Source organism: Benincasa hispida, chromosome 10 (genome assembly GCF_009727055.1).
Source record: "Benincasa hispida cultivar B227 chromosome 10, ASM972705v1, whole genome shotgun sequence".
NCBI lineage: Eukaryota > Viridiplantae > Streptophyta > Magnoliopsida > Cucurbitales > Cucurbitaceae > Benincasa > Benincasa hispida.
The window spans coordinates 37120494-37139313 of NC_052358.1; the positions used below are offsets into that span (position 1 = coordinate 37120494).

The 18820-nt window shown below is 33.4% G+C and overlaps 1 pseudogene; it reads left to right on the plus strand.

The window, feature by feature from the left end:
- The first annotated feature begins 15213 nt into the window (after nt 1-15213).
- Nucleotides 15214-18486, plus strand: LOC120089051 (annotated as a pseudogene).
- The last annotated feature ends 334 nt before the right edge of the window (nt 18487-18820 follow it).

Here is an 18820-nt window from a genome sequence, read left to right on the forward strand (position 1 = left end):
TAATCAATTAAATGACTATTAAATCATATTTAATATGGAGTTAATTAACATAATGTGTACATCTCTTTATGAATCTAATTCATATAAATCTAATATTTGAATTTTTTCAAATATATCTCTCTTACATAATTTTGATTATAGATCATATCTATAATTAACTATTTTATATTAATTGCAGTAATATACAATTTTCTCATTTGATTTGAACAAATTAAATCATTCCTCATTACCATCATTTAGTGAGCTAACAATGGGACCTTATGGACCTACAGATTAGAAGCTCCAATGATATGAGATTAATTGATTAAACTCCTTTATTCCGATTAATCAATATTCATTAACTACCGATCACTTCACTAAAGATCGATAGCCGCACTCTCCGTATTGTAGATATATCTCTATGTCCATAGATATAACCAATCAATAGAGCGATGACCCTTCACGAATGCTCACAACTACAGATGGGTCAAAATACCGTTTTACTCCTACAGTTACATCTAACTCCTTAAGTATCACTGATTTCTCTAATGAACAAACAATTTATAGTCCAAGTAAAAACTAACACCTCTTGGACTAGTGAGAGGTTGAGACCTTATTATTCAAGACTCGGAACCAGCTATTAAGGGACTAATTTATCTATTTTCCCAAGGAATGGAATGTAATGAATTTCATATGTGTAGCTATGTTCCTAGCTCACTAATAAGAAAAATCCCCAAAATGGTAGGCTTATTGAGTCAGCTATCATGAGCACTCTCACCCATACAGATCAAAGCCTTCATGAACCGGAGTTCAATACTCACTTAGGATTAAGGTCAAGTCTCCTACAGTCATTCTAGTGAGATTTTGGTTTCTTCATGTAATGGTGTTATAAAGAGAAACTAATTATTTCGTGGTCCGATCTATATATAAACTCCTTTATACAGGATACCCCAACTCACATGTGTTTACATGAACAATATGGTTCATATTGCTTGTAACACTTACATCTCATGTAACAATTACAAAGTGGGTCGTATCCACATTGTTACTAAGATAAGTCACCGAATCTTCATCCATTTACTGCAGATCTTTTAGGTTTTTACTTGAACATGAACCACCTATATGTCAACCACATACTATTGAAGTTACATCATATAACCTTGGGTAGTTTATTGGATTAATGCTGTCTAAATGTCAAATAAAATACCGATGATTTTATTAGATAAATAATTTATATTAACAAAACTACAAACCACGAGATATACTAGATTTAGGATATCATTCCCAACAGTGGGTACAACATGCAAAAGTATATACATGAAATAATGTATAATCCTAGTACTCTCATTACTAGCCTCGTACGCAAATTATTTATTTTTTTAATGCTAGCTATAATTTAATAAATGATGTAATCTTATGTTGAGCTTATTTTTTTTCCTTTTGTAGTTCAATACAAAAAATGCATATACTTAAAAAGAGATTGACGTAATTTGAATACAATAGGCAGATTTGTATAAGGATGCACTTATTGTTTTTTTTTGTCTTAATAGAATGTAAATGCTAGCTTAGAATTAATCTTGATGATTGTTGAGTAAAATATGCAAATTTAGAATGAATCTGATGTACTTTGTGGATAGACGAATTATTATCTAACCATAATCTTTTTATGGGAAGATTTATGTATAATTTTTTCGTTTATGAGTATTTGGTGTAATTACTCATAGAAGTACTAATCGATGTTTGTGAATGGAGAAATGATTATTAATATTATAAAAGTGTTTGGTATTTTTGATTGTAGTTTTGGAGAGGCGGGTGGTTGCATATGATAATTTCAGTCATTGTTCTATGAAAACGTGTTACCGATATACAAATGTTGGTCATATGTTTATTCATATTTGATAAGTACTTATAGAATGGATTGGAAGGATTAATTGTTGTTTATGGATAAATTATTATAGAAGTGTGCTTTATTGCACTTCTATGGAAGTGTGTTATTGTATTTTAGGTAACTTTGTATTTAGTTTTGTGGTAGAGTGTATTTGTGTCTATTGTTATATTTTAGGTTGGGTTCTGTGCATTTATAGGTGAAAGAAAAATATTGTTAGTTTATCATGCAGAATAGTAAACATGCATAATATAACAAGCACACATTATGATAAACAATTTTTTTTTTAATATTTTTAATAAAATATGATAACAGACATTTCCTGACCCAAAACGGGACATTTAATGTCGTTTTTAACTCTTTCACCAACATTAAAAATGGATTGGACAAATTAAAAAATGATGCATTAAAAAAAATAGAACAATTATTGAAAAAATTTTGGTAAAAAACTGACATTGAAGATGGTGTACAATTTCGGTTACAACCAACATTGAAGATAATTGACATTGAAATTTTGGCCAACTATAATGTCGGTTTAAAACTGATATTAGAGACAAACGATATTAAAGACCTTTCATAACATCATCTTCAAAGTCAATTTTCAACCGGAGTAATTCTTCATATCAAAGAATTTCCTTCTACCGTCACACTTTTTAAAAAAATTTGCAGCCACAGGTTTCCTTTTTGATTTGCAAACCCACTCCAATCTTTTCATATAAACACACACGCACTTGCTGGAAGGCCTATTAAGTAAGCATAATGGGTCACGAATAATCTCAAATTCACCAAAAAAAAAAAAAAAAAAAATACTTCCTTAATTTTTTAATAAATCAAAATTATATATATATTTCATGAATATGTTCTTCCAAGGAGTTTTGTGTATGTAATCCTAATATTGATTAACAGGAGGTGCCTTGAGATTTAGAGCAAGCTCTTCTGGTGTGGAGTGAAACAAATTTGTTCGAGGGGAGGTTCAGAGTGGTACTTTGTTCGAGAGAAGGATTATTAGGTATACGAACAAAATTCCACATTGATTAGGGAAGGAAATGATCATGGATATATAAGTGATGACAATTATCTCAAAAAAGCATAAATGTAAAATGTTAAATGGTTAAGTTTGATGATTTAGAATTTTAATTATGATAAATTTAAAATGTCTTCAATCTTTTATGACTTTTAATTATGCTTGTGATATGTATGTTTGAAATCATTGCATAGAATATGTCTAAAATCTATCATAGATTGGAAATCTTGCATCTTATTTTTAAACATCTTTGTATATTTCAAAGATTGATTGAATTGCTTTCCTAATTAGTTTATATTTTCTATATCTTAAAAAAAATTGTTATATTCAAGAAAATTAAATTAGAATATTTGTTTCCTTAATTGGAATGCATACTACTTGATAAGATTTGAGTTTTTTTTTTTTTTTTTAAATAAAAATAAGATTCACTCCTATTAATATTCCCTTTTATATGTTAAGATTATCTATTGATAATATTATTTTTTATCTTTCAAATATACGAATAAATATCTAATATTATTTTTATTTTATTTTGAAAGGTTACAGATTTAAGACCACGTTTACCAATTTGTAATGAAAATGAGTTTAATTGTAATTGAATTCGATTGATAGATCAATCTTAATCAAGTATTAAAATATCGATGTTGATATTGATATCGAGATTTCAATTTTACAGATATATCGATGGATATATCGATAAAATATTGATATCGGTGTATATTTCTATGAGTCATGAAATTTATAAGATATGTTTAGATTAATAATTATGTTGTTTCTAATCCAAAACTAAGTTATGAATATTGCTATAAGTAGTCATATTCATATTGGACTAAATAGATGACATTTTTATGTTATACGAGCATTTATAAAAGATGTTGGAGATATCCATAGATATTTAATATCAATAATGAACCATTCGATTTACGGATATATCGACGTATCCACGAATATTTTCATCCTTGATTGAATGGGCCCCAATCACAAATGTAATTAGATTACATTTGATCGTATTTAACTAAAATTAAAAATTTTGTCAAATTTATAGTTAATGTTATAGTTACCTTTACATTTAAGAGCCAAACATAACAATAACGGTAACAATAATAGTAAATGTGTCAAAATTCGTAGTTTTTTTTTTTTTTTTTTTTTTTTTTTTTTTTTTTTTTTTTTTTTGTAAAACGGTAATAATAGTAACCATAACCATAAACATAACCATAACCGTAGTAGTAACGACATGACATAATTTTTGGACGCAATTCAATTGATATCCTCACACTCGTTAGTCATATTACGTTACTTGATATGGATTTTCAATTGGGGTGCATCTGTCGGTACGAATGTGGAACGCTGGTAAACACTAACAAATATAAAAAAAATGGGTCCCTTTTTCCAAATTACTTTTCATAATTGTGATACACCTTCTGTAAACATGCTCATAAATATTAAAGATGATTTCTTTGGCGAATTACTTTTGATAAGATAAAAAATAAAGTTTAATAATTCACTTAGATTCATTAATCTATCATTTAACTCTTAATTAAAATGTTAATTAATATTAAGTAAAAAGTTGACTAGAACTCAGTTGTCATGCCCCGAGTTTTTCAGAAGATAGACCTTGGGTGTTACCACGCATGTAAAGTTTGGAAAACATACGTTTAACTAAAATTTAAAGTTAAAACAAAAAGATTAACAATCTCATCCTTTAAAGAAATATCATTTTTGTTCCTTGGGATTGTTGAGCATTAAACTCAAATTATCAGGTTTTTGGGCTGTTTTAAGTAGGAATTTGGAAGGTCAAACAATGTTCAAATTAAATGCTATGAATTTTGATGCCCCGAATGTGTACTTTCTGATTGTTCAAGTCTCAAGTTGTTTGGTGTTTTCTATGAAAAGTTATGACAGTTTGAGTAACGAAGAGTCAAGAATTACTGCAACTTTTGAAATTCTGTCTTAATTATTATAATCTCTTTCATTTGCTTTTATTAGTGATTAATTGAAGGAATTTAGGGACACACTTTGTGAGACTATATATAGTGGTATTGTAATCTTTACCAAGACAAGGTTGAGAAAGAAATCAATAGAAGATTGAGTATTAGTGTCCATATTTTATTCTCTCTCTTCAATAAAAAGCTCCACCACTCAAATAATTTTGTTTTTTTTTTTTTCAATTTGCTATTCAGAGCTATGTCAAACCATGGGAGCACAATGTTAGGGCAGATGCAGTTACCATAGCTCACCAAGATAAATTATGACAACTAGAGTATTCAAATGCGTGTCTTGCTCAGTGCTCAAAACGCATGGGATGTAGTCCAAGAGGTCTTTAAGAGGAGGCTCCAATTGCAAATCCGATAGCAAACCAATTGAGGACGATAAAAGAGATGCACATGAAAGAAAAAATCACTCTCTATCTCATGTTCCAAGTTGTGGATGAGTCAGGTTTCGAGAAAATTGCAGGTGTAAAGACATTGAAGGAAGCATGGGACATACTGGAGAAGGTTTTCAAGGGTGCTGATCGAGTCAAACAAGTGCGGCTCCAAACTCTTCGACGCAAACTGGAAACCATGAAAATGAAGGAGTCAGAAGGAGTATTTGACTAAATCACCCAGGTTCAAACAGTGGTGAACCAACTTAAATGCAATGGAGAAACTCTTGAAGATGCCAGGGTTATGGAGAAAATCCTTCGATCATTGACAAATGATTTTGAGAATGTAGCATGTGCTATCGAGGAATCAAAGAATTTGGAAGAAATGACTACTGATGATCTTCCAGGTTCCCTTGAAGCATATGAACAAAGAAAGAAGAAAAAAAAAATAGGTCTTGGAGGAGGCCTTACAAACAAAGATGACCATCAAAGAAGACAAGGCAATGTATGTACAACACAGCCAAGGAAGAGGACGAGGTCGTGGTGGTCGCAGTTTCGGTTGCGACAGGGGTCATGGTCGTGGAAACAACAATGAAGAGAAAGATTAAGAAATAAGCCAACTAAATTGGCATGGACGAGGCCGAGGTCGTGGAAGAGACAGTCGCTTAAATCGTCCAAATGTCGAGTGTTACAATTGTAGAAAATATGGACATTACACAAAAGATTGCTATGTAGAGAAGATGATGGAAGAAAACGTGAACTTAATCACAGAAGATGAGACCAAAGATAACGATGTTCTCATGATGGCCCATGAAGGCATCACTCTGAATAGTGACATGGTGTGGTATCTTGACACCGGTGCAAACAACTATATGTGTGGGCACAAACATCTTTTTGTTGATATGCAAGAGATATAAGATGGACTTTTTATTTTTTTGGAGGCATCAAAGGTTCAAGTCAAAGGTCGAGGAAAAATACGTTTTTCCCAAAGGAATAGAATAGAAGGTAATATGGAGGATGCCTACTATGTACCTGACTTGAAGAGTAATATTCTAAGTATGGGGCAGTTATTGGAGAAAGGATGTTCAGTCTTCATGAAAGATCGAATGTTGCACTTGAAGGACAGAAATAATCGAGTGCTTGTACACATTGAGATGGGGAAGAATGGATGTTCAAACTCAGTTTGAATAATGTACAAGAGAGGTGTTTGCAAGTTAACACGGAGGACAAAGAATTCTTATGGCACTTGCGGACTAAATGAGTTAGCAAAGAAGGACATGGTCCATGGGCTACCAAACATGGACTACACCAAAAAGTTTTGTGAAGGTTGTGTACGTGGCAAACTAGCAAGGAAAACTTTCCAAAAGAAAGCAGAATATTATTCAAAGAGACCTCTTAAGTTGATACACACAGACATATGTGGCCCAATCACAACGAAATCTTTTGGTGAGAAAAGGTATTTTATTACATTTATTGATGACTATACAATAAAGACTTGGGTATATTTTTTGAAGGAAAAGCCATAAGCATTTGAAGTATTAAAAAAGTTCAAGGTGATGGTAGAGAAGACAACCAATCTTTACATCAAGGCTTTACGGTCAGATAGAGGTGGAGAATACATATCAACTGATTTCACAAATTATTGTGGGGATTACCATCCAAAACAGGGTATCAAAAGATTTTCGACTACACCATATTCACCTCAACAAAATGGCGTTGCAGAAAGGAAAAATCGAACGATTCTTGATATGGTTCAATCAATGTTGAAGAGTAAAGACGTTCCACAGGAATTCTGGGTGGAAGCAGTACAATGCGCTATGTATGTGCAAAACCGGTGTCCACATATAAAATTGGTGAATCAAATGCCGCAAGAGGCTTGGAGTGGTCATAAACCAACCGTCTCACACCTTCAATTGTTTGGTATGCGTAAGTACCAGACCAGAGAAGAACCAAACTCGATGATAAGAATAAGGAATATGTGTTGATTGAGTATGACGAGAAGACGAAGGCTTATAAATTATTCGATCCAATTAAGAAGAAGGTGATTGTAAGTTGTGACGTTCAAGTGCATGAAAAAAGCGGTAGGGCTAGAAGAATCAAAAGGAGGCATTATAAGGAGAGTCATTGAGAATTGCACCAATAAACACTCCAATGACTTCTCAAATATCTGACGAAGTGGAAGAGTTGAGTCAACCTAGGCTGTGGAGTCTACAAGATCTATACGACTCAACCGATGAAGTACACCTAGTTTGCTTATTAGCAGGGTCGGAGAACATTGCTTTTGAAGAAACCATAAGAGACAAGAAGTGGAAAGTCGCAATGGATGAAGAGATAGAAGAAATCGAAAGAAAAAAAACTTGGGATTTTGTGGAATTTCCTAATGGATATAGACCCATTGGTGTAAAATGAGTATACAAGAAGAAGATGAATGCCCAAGGTGAGATTGAAAGGTATAAGGAACGTCTAGTTGCAAAAGGTTACAGATAAAAAGTAGGAATTGATTATGATGAAGCTTTTGCTCCAGTTGCAAGAATGGAGACAATTCGAATTCTTTTATTTCTAGCTGCACAATTCAAGTTGGCTATCTATCAAATGGATGTAAAATCAACATTTTAAATGGAGTTCTTGAAGAAGAAGCCTATGTGGAGCAACCCCCTAGATACATCAATTATGGAAAGGAAAATAAAGTATTGAAACTAAAAAAGGTGCTCTATGGGTTAAAGCAAGCACCTCGAGCATGGAACACTCAAATTGATACTTACTTCAAAAAGAAAAAGTTCATACAATGCCCATATGAGTATGTATTATATGTAAAGAAAAAAGAAAGTAATCTGCTTGTCGTTGCCCTTTATGTTGATGATCTTATTTTCATGGGGAGCAATGAAAACTTGGTTGCGGACTTTAAAGATGCTATGACACGGGAGTTTGAAATGATGGACTTAGGATTAATGAAATACTTTCTTGGTCTTGAAATTATACAAGAAAACTTTGGAATTTTTGTTTCACAGGAAGCATATACGAAGGTCGTGTTGAAGAAACATAAGATGGAAGAATGCAAGCCTGTAGAAACACCAATGGAGCTTGGCACAAAAATCTCTAGATTTGAGGGAGGAGATCAAGTAAATGCACGTGAATATCATAGTTTGGTAAGGAGTCTATGATATCTCACATGCACAAGACCAGATATTGCATATAGTGTCGGTGTAGTGAGTCGATACATGAAGGATCCAAGGCTCTCGCACCTTAAGGCCATTAAACGAATTCTTCGATACATTTGAGGGACAGAATCACTCGGGCATCTCTTCATAAGGACGAGTAAATACAACTTGATAGGATACTCTGACAGTGATTGGTGCGGAGATATAGATGATAGAAAAAGCACTAAAGGATATGTGTTTTACATGAGGAATACAACATTCCCATGGCTCTAAAAAAAGCAGCCAATCATAACTTTGTCAATATAAGAGGCATAATATATGGCAGCATCTTGGTATGTGTGTCACATAATTTTTCTAAGAAACTTAATGTCTGAATTAAATCTACAACAACATGAGGCATATAGACTCGTCATACTGATCATTAATGTGCATGATACCTAAGTAAAAAATCAATTATGTAGCGTGCATAACAGATAGATTTAAACTCCATCACTATAAAACCCCTTACCTAAAGTGGAACCCAAGACATGAGCTTGCATGTTAGGCCTGCTACCACTTCATTGGGTCTGCTTCTGCAAAAGAAAAGCAATTAGCCCAAATGATGAAAAGTTAATGAGGCCCTTTACCTTGATCCAATTCGAGAGGCCCTGATCTTTGTCCCAAATTTCTTTGGTTTGTAGAGAACTTAGTTGAGAAGAGCCCACAATTTTCAAGCTGATGGCTTACTCGTGGTTGATTCCACTGAACTTTGTTTGATGGAAAATGAAAAAGACTTTTGATTTTCCGATGGGTGATTAATGCAAAACAAAATTTCTTTCACTCTCTAGTTTCAGATTCTATCGTTCTCTGCCTTTCTGTATTCTTTTCTTTCTTTTAACCCTAATGCCTTTTTGTTTAATTTGTGCGATTGTTTATGAGTATACGATGGAGGATGCTTGCAGTCGGGTAGACGATGGCAGAAGAAAAAAGGTAGATGATCATGCAATCGTGTAGATGGTTGCTAGAAGAAAGGTAGCGATCGTGCAATCGTGTAGACGATTGCTAGAAGAAAGGTAGACGATTATTTGTTCTTCTAGACGATATGAAGAAAATGGTAAACGATAAGCTATCTTGTAGACGATGAGAAGAGAAGAAGAAATTTACACGACGAAGTACGTGGTTCGGCTATGAAAGCCTACGTCCACGGGATGGAGAGAGAAATTAAGAAGCTAAGTCATATACCCTTTTTTCTTAATAGACCTTTCAAGTTTTCTTGAAACTATGTATTGTTGTTGTATCTAAAATTTGTAAATGATGAGTTTAAATACTAATTTCTGATACAAGTAGTTACAATAACTAATTGTAAAGTAATTGTAAAGATTAAAAAAATGTGAAACAACTTCTTGATGTTGATGTATGAGCTTATATTCTTCAAATCTCCACCTTAAGCTCAACATGCAACCTCTTCTCCTTCTAGATTTAACATGTCTTCACCCTTTTTTAGGAAGCAGAAACTCGATCTGACCAAGACAGCTAGCTAGCTTGAGTTTACTCACAGGTTTGGTAAGCATGTCGGCTGCGTTCTCGGTGCTATGAACTTTTAGCACCTTGGCTTCTCCTTTCTCTATTCTGTCTCTGATAAAGTGATACTTGATGTCTATATGTTTGGTTCTTGAATGATACTGAGGGTTTTTGGAAAGGTGAATGGAACTTTGGTTATCACAGTAGATTTTAACTATTGTTTGATTAATACCAAAGTCCTTCATCAATCCTTTTAACCATAGTGCTTCCTTTATTGCTTCTGAAAGTGCCATATACTCTGGTTTTGTGGTTGACAATACTGTGATTGACTGTAAATTAGCTTTTCAACACAACAAGTTAGGACCAAATAAAAATAGATAACCTGTTAGAGATCTCCTTTTGTCTTGGTCACCTGCAAAATCTGAATCAACATATCCATATAGATCTAAATTTGATTCATTAGTGCTTTGATATGTTAATTTTGACTATTTAGACCAAATAAGATATCTTAAAATCCATCTTGTTGCTTCCCAATGTCTTTTTTAAAGGTTAGACATGTATCTACTGACTAAACTAGTGCTATATGATAAGTCTGATCTAGTAGATATCATTATGTACATTAGACCCCTATGCTTGATTGTATGGAATTGATTGCATTTGAGTCAAATGTTCTATGTCTGTCTCTTTTGGTGAGTTCTCAGAGGAAAGTTTAAAGTGTGTAGCAATAGAAATAGTGACTGGTTTTGCATTTGTCATATTGAATCTGTTTATAACCTTTTCACAGTAGCTTAGTTGACTTATGGTTAGGGTTGAGGCTGTTCTGTCTCTCTGAATTTCAATCCCAAGGATCTTTCTAGACTGACCCAAGTCTTTCATGTTAAATTCTCTCTTTAGGAGATTTTTGACATGAGTTAAATCCTCCTTCGACTTACCTGCTAGTAACGTATCATCAACATAGAGTAATAGGTGGACTTTGTCTTTATAGGTAGTAGAGTTGATATAAGAACAAATATCATAGGAACTCCTTCGAAAACTTAATACTCTCTATGTAGTCATTAAACCTTCTTACCAACATCTAGGGGATTGTTTTAGACCATATATTGACTTGTTTAGGAGACAATATAGGTCTTCCTTACCTTTTTCCTCAAACCCTCTAGGTTGAACCATATATATTACCTCATCTAAGTTTCCATGTAGGAAGGCAGTTTTAACATCTAGTTGATCTAGTTCTAAATTATACTGAGCAACTAGAGATAAAAGAAACCTAATAGAGGTTTGTTTCACTACTGGTGAAAAGATTTCAGTATAGTCTATTCCTTCTCTTTGAGTAAATCCTTTAGCCACTAACCTTGCCTTGTACCTAGGCTTTTCATCTTTGGTTGAACCTTCCTTTAGTTTATATATCCATTTAGAAGCTATAGGTTTACAACCTTTAGGAAGAGGAGCTAGGGTCCATGTATTATTGACAGTGAGTGACTCCATCTCTTCACACATAGCTTGAATCCAAGACCTAGTATTAGTGCAGTTCACTGCCTCTTCAAAAGTTGCTGGTTCTTGGTCATTAGGAGCTATTGTGGCATTTAGAACTAGGTTCATATAGTTATTTTCAGTATACCTAGCTGGAGGAACTATCACTCTTCTCTGTCTATCCCTAGCTAAAGAATACTAACTTAGGTCAAGAACAACTTCAGTATTCCCAATGGTCTCATTTGAGACATCCCCTTCTTCTTCTAAATCTATATGAGGGTTTTGGTTAGTGGAAGAAGCTTTAGGTGACTCCACCTCAATCCTAGTGGTGTTAGGGCTGTTAGGAACTTCATAGGATGTCCTTTCTTTTTGATAAACATTTCTTTTTCTCTGAAAGTGACATCTCTACTTATAATAAACCTCTTTTCAATAGGGTTCCACATTTTAAATCCTTTTACTCCCTCAGAAAACCTTACAAACATACACTTTACTGCATTTGATTTAATTTCCCCTAATTTTGATGAATATAACCAACACATCCAAATACCCTTAGGTTATCTAGATTAGGTGGATGTGAGGTCCATTTTTCTTCAGGAGTCCAAAAACTTAGGGATGAATGTGAACACCTATTTAAGGTGAACACAGTGTAGCTTGCTGCCTCTGCCCAGTAATTTTCACTTAGAATTGCATTAGATAAGAGACATCTAACTCTTTCCATGACTGTCCTATTGAGTCTTTCAGCAACTCCATTTTGTTGAGGAATGTATCTAACTGTCCCATGCCTAGTAATTCCTGTTTCTTTACCGAATTTGTTGAACTCTTCACTACAAAATTCCAGTCCATTATCAGTTCTTAAGTATTTAATTTCTTTAGAAGTTTGTTTCTCTATCATGAGTTTCCATTCCTTAAACCTATCAAACACCTGGTCTTTAGTTTTAAGGACGTAGACTCAACGTTTTCTAGAGAAATCATCAATAAAAGAAAGTAAATACCTTGAGCCACTTAAGCTAGGTATAGGAGCTGGACCCCATAGGTCAGAGTGTATGTAATCTAGGATAGCTTTTGTGGTATGTTGTGCTTTAGTGAAACTTTGCCTTGTGGCTTTCAATAAAACACAGTGTTCACAAAAGGTTAGATCTTTTGAGATACTTTTAGGGAGGATTCCTTGATTAGATAGGACATCTAGGCCTTTAGAACTTATGTGAGATAACCTTTTGTGCCATAAATCAACCTCTGTAATCTCATTTGTGGTGGCTACATAAGCTCTAGTCATCATCTCTACTCTTTTGACCACAAATAAGTCATTTACCTTTTCCCCAACTAATATTACTTTATAGTCCTTTAGCACCTCAAGAGTTCCTCTTTTACCCCTGTATTCATACCCTATAGCATCTAACATGTCTAAAGAGATTAGATTTCTTTTAAGTAGAGGAACGTATCTCACATTCCTAAGAAGTTTGATGTTCCATCTTTGAGTTTCATGGAAACAGAGCCAATGCCTTCAATTTTACAGGCTTGGTTGTTTCCTATATAAACAATTTCTCCTTCTATTTCCTTAAAGATGTTAAACCAGGGTTTCATTGATGTCATATGGTAGGTGCATCCGGAGTCTAAAACCCAATCATGTTTACCTAGAGGGTTTATATGATTAGATTTGTCTAGAGTTGAAGCTAAGACATCTGAGTAGATGAATGAACCCTCTATAACAGATGCCTCGAGCTGTTTGCCTTTTGAATCCTTCTCTTTCTCTTGGTTCTTTCTCTTTAAAATAAAACAGTCTTTTATTAGATGTCTTTTCTTCTTACAATACTTACACTTTATTTTCTTCTGGGTTATGAGGTTTCTTGTCTTTAGAGTGGTTTTGTTTGAAGTTTCCTTTTACAAACAGACCTTCACCACTAGGTTTATCCTTTTATCAACCTGTAGCTCAACCTCTCTTGTTTTAAGGGCTAAGATTATGGTGTTTGTGCTTATGCTATCTCTTCCATACTTTAGTGCATTCTTAATTTCTCTATACTGTTCAGGCAAAGAGTTTAGGAGCATATAGACCTCGTTTTCATCACCTAGTATTTCTCCTAGAGATTTAAATTCAGTAACTATCTTCTTGAACTCATCTAAGTTGTCAGATAGTGTTTTAGATGAATCCATTTTAAACGTAAAGAACTTCTCCCTAAGATACATTTTGCTAGGAAGGTCTTTAGTAGCATACAACTCTTCTAGCTTAGTCCAAATTCTATATGCAGTTTCATGATCCATTACTTGTCTAAGAACACTGTCACTTAGATTAAGAAGTAATGTACCGTAGGCTGCCAGCTCCCAATCCTCCTTTTCTTGGGCTGTCACCGTGGCAGGGAGTGTTGATGGATCAAGGATGGCTCTGTGGGCTTTTTGCTGGCCGAGTAGCGCTTTGATCTTGGCCTTCCATAATCCGAAGTTTCCTTTGCCATCGAATTTCTCCACCTCGAACCTTGTTACTGACATTTTGGATGAAAACTTGTGTCTTGATTCTCCAAGAATTGAGATCTTGAATGTCTAGTTACTCCGATACCACTTTGTTAGGCCTGCTACCACTTCGTTGGGCCTGCTTCTGCAAAAAAAAAAAAAAAAAAAAAGCAAATTAGCCCAAATGATGAAAAATAAATGAGGCCCTTTACCTTGATCTAATTCGAGAGGCCCTGATCTTTGTCCTAAATTTCTTTGGTTGGTAAAGAACTTAGTTGAGAAGAGCCCACAATTTTCCAGCTGATGGCTTACTCGTGGTTGATCCCACTGAACTTTGTTTGATGGAAAATGAAAAAGACTTTTGATTTTCTGATGGGTGATTAATGCAAAACAAAATTTCTTTCTCTCTCTAGCTTTCAGATTCTATCGTTCTCTGCCTTTCTGTATTCTTTTCTTTCTTCTAATCCTAATGCCTTTTTGTTTAATTTGTGCGATTGTTTATGAGTATACGATGGAGGATGCTTGCAGTCGGGTAGACGATGGCAGAAGAAAAAAGGTAGATGATCATGTAATCGTGTAGATGGTTGCTAGAAGAAAGGTAGCGATCGTGCAATCGTGTAGACGATTGCTGGAAGAAAGGTAGACGATCGTTTGTTCTTCTAGACGATATGAAGAAAATGGTAAACGATGAGCTATCTTATAGACGATGAGAAGAGAAGAAGAAATTTACACTGTGATGTACGTGGTTTGGCTATGAAAGCCTACATCCACGGAAAGGAGAGAGTTTTATTAAGAAGCTAAGTCACAGACCGTTTTTCCTTTACAGATCTTTCAAGTTTTCTTGAAGCTATGTATTGTTGTTGTATATAAAATTTTTAAATGATGAGTTTAAATACTAATTTATGATACAAGTAGTTACAATAACTAATTGTAAAGATTAAAGAAATGTGAAATAGCTTCTTGATATTGATGTATGAGCTTATATTCTTCATTGCATAATCCATGCTTCGAAATCCTAACAAAATGTCAAGATTAGTTCTAACTCCAATATTCAAGAACAAAGTAATTTTATGATTAAGACTCAAAATCAAACAAGTAAACTCACTTTGAAAGCCGTTAGACAATTAGCCAAAGGTCCCTTGATTCAAAACCTAACTCAAAGTTGTAATGATTATAGCTTGAATCTAAACAAAAATGTGAAAATTAAAGACCAACAAACGAAAATTCAAGCAACCACACTAGACTTTAAGGGACCGAACGACCTTAACACTTATCGAAACGTCACCCAAATGTTCATAAACCCACTGCACATCGGTCTAAACCCCTCCAAAACACAAACCTAACATCCAATAGTCATGGCTAAGTCACAATACAATTCTATGAATATAAATCAACCATGAAAGGGAAAGATCCAGTGAAGGTGATAAAAGAGGCACTTGCAAAGACATTGGGTTTCTACTATCCTTTGGCAGGCAGAGCTAGAGAAAGGTTTGTAGGAAGCTGTTTGTAGAATGCATGGGTGAAGGAATCTTGTTCATTGAGGAAAATATAAGTCTGCATCCCTTTGGTTCTAATCTTGGGGTTTGATAGAATTTGATCTGAGTGTGAGGAATGTGTCGATTTAGTTAAAATGTTGGAGTACACATTCTGATCATTTTTTGATTGACCTTGATAATGAGTTATTCCATTGTTTTTTTTGGTACCCATGAGCAATGGTATCTTACACTTACAAAAGCATAGGTCTTCTTTTTCTCTCTTATTTTTGTTAATATTCATATTTATTGTTCTATTAAAATTAATTATATTATTTAAACCTATTTTTATAATCAACAAGATTATTCTAAGATTATGATTATTGAGGAAGATATATAGAGATTATCAGTATTGAATTAACCTAATTATTTATTCAATTCTGATAAATTAATCCTAACTAATTGATTGATGAAAAAATATACCCAATGAATTTTTATCTACGAAAAGACAAAAAGAAAAAAAGAAAAGAAAAGAAAAAAAAAGTCAATTTTAGCCAAAACGAACATAGGTCAACTGGTGTAGCAACGTGATAGTGATCGCAAGATCTATGATTCGAATCCTTCTACCCTCTTGGGTACGGGTTCATTTCCTTTATAAAAATGTAATAAATCATGTACTGGGATAGTTATAGAAACTTTTAATGAATTAGTAATATTTAACTAATTGAAAAAATTTAATATAAAATATTAAACTTTTATAATTATTTGTTCCATTAAAATTATACATCTATTATGACTAATTATTTTACATTTATTTGTTGGAGAGTTCATTATAAAGGGTATGATAGCGATATAAAATTTATAAAATTATTATCATAAATACCAAAATATAATTTATTATTATAAAAATTAGCATTTCGGATGTACAACAAAACACAACAGTTTATGGTTTCTAACAATCAATCCATCTTTAGTCTAGCCCACTTAGATGGCCGGGCCAAACAACAAACACAGTTTGCTACGTGGTAAAGTTTTATTTTTTTAATTTTTTTTAATGTTTTGAATAATTAAAGCATGACTATATAAAAAAAAATATCAAACTACATATAAAAATAGTAAGAAAGAACATTGACAAGTACTGATAGAGTGTCTATCAGTGATAGACTTTTATTAATTTCTTTCATTGATAGATATTGATAGATTTCTATCAACTTTTATCGATATTTATTAAAGAAGATTAAAATTTTCTATTTTTTTTGTAAATAGTTTTTTCTTATTTTTTTATTCCTGAAACCCCTATCTCTATGGGTGCATCTTATTTCTCCATCTTTAAAGCCATTAATTCACACAAACTATTATCATCTTAACATAAGAAGAGAGTTTGGTATATGTTATAATTTTTTGTCCTATTCATTAATGACATAACTTCAAATATAAATTACATTTCAGACAATCGCTATAAACCAGACTTGTGACATGGATAAATAAGAGTTCTAGAGCATAATAATTCATGATTGTTTAATTAACTAAATTATGATTGATTTCAATAATTATTGAATGTGCAGTTGACCCGACTCAAATGTGATGGTCTTGTCTTTGTATACAATGAGTGAGGGCTATGGTATTGTTCAATTCATGACAGCCATAGCTGAAATGGCTCATAGGGCTCCCACTCAATCTATTCTTCCAGTTTGGGAAAGGCTCTCTGAAATGCGAGGGATCCTCTAGTGATCAAATATGACCAAATTGGAGACACCAACGCCACCAAAATTTCACTCAACGACATGGCTCATCGCTCCTTCTTCTTTGGTCCAAATGAAATATCCATCACTCGCAAAACCATGCTTATTCGCCTTCGCCATTGCTTGTCCTTCGATCTCCTCACCGCCTACATTTGGCGCCTCCGTACCGTATCCCTTCAACTTAGCCCCAACGAGGAAGTGCGTTTTCTTTGTCTCATGAATCTACGCTTCAAGTTCAACTCTTTCTCGTCTGGATATTATATCAATGCGTTTGCTTTTCCTGCAACATTTACCACAGCTGGAAAACTTTGCTAGAATCCCATAGGTTATGCTATAGAATTGGTTAAGAAAGCTGAGGCAGAAATGACAGAGGAATACATTAAGTCTGGCAGATCTTATGGTGATCAAAGGATGACCCATTGCACTGCAGCAATGGGGTTATTCATTGAGTCTGATTTGAGAAAAATTAGGTTGGGAGAGGTGGACATTGGATGGGGGAAGGCCATATCAAAACCACTAAAAATTGTATATAATTCTAGAATATCATAACAAGAACTAAGATAACATATGTATTTGTACATATTTCAAAATCCATTTTTACGTGTTTTTAAGATGCACAACAAAACTACTAAACGTCTTGTAGAAAAGCTAAAAACAAAAGAATGTATTAGCAACACATTAATGAAAGAGAACATCCTTTTAATATCTCAAATTAGTTTTCCAAACTACAAAACAGAGATGGCAAATACAATAGCATAGGATGCTCATTCTATTTATTCACTAATTTATGTAAGGAAAAATTTATAAAGAAATCCCCCAACTTTTAAGTTATAAGAAACATAGTATTAAATAAAAAAACACAAGTTAAGAAGAAGAACACAATCAACAAAGCCAAAAATTTCTCTAATGAGGCAAAGAGAAACTAGAATATGGAAACTGAGAAATGAAGTATACACAAAATGGAAACTAAATGAATGCCTACGCAATACTTTTTTACAAGTTTGAAGATCTCAAACTCAAGATTAAAACAATCCCAACATCCAACAATCAAAAGTAATAAAACATAACATTAACACTTATTAACATAAGAACCAAATTAAGCAAACTTATCAGACTTAATCAACTAAAACTTAACTAATGAACTTAATTATCCCTTACCCATCCCTACACTAACTTCAAGTTCAATGTGAAAACTACTAATGAACTTAACGTCAACATTAATCTCAAATGAACTCTCAAGTTCATTAGCCAAACGACGCTGATAATTCAATACTCCAATGGAATTTAAAATGACTTATATTTCCTACTACTCTGGGATCCAAATCTAAACTAACTCTGAAAGTGTCATAAAAACTAGCTAGAGAAATTTATAATAACGATAAAGCTGTAATGAAAATTATTCAAATTGACTCCAAAAAATGATAACCATTTATGAATGACTTTTTTTTTTTTTTTTTGCGCAACACTACACATACCTTGTTGTGAAAGTTGGTGGTGGAATATGAACCATAATTGTGTGTTGTGATGTTGGAGGCAAATTGAGCACGGACTTTAAAAATTACTTTAGCTTGAAGGAAACCAATCCTTTTCAATAACAAAGATAATGATGAATATAGTAGAGAGAAACTTATTTCAACCTTATGGGTCCCATTTCTTCAACTAAGGTATTAAAACTAAACAAAGGTTTGAATATCGAGTCATTCGATAATTCATGATAGGAAATTCACCTTGTAGTGGTAACTTTTAAAATCGAATCAAGAATGAGTATAAATTCACAAGTATGCACGTT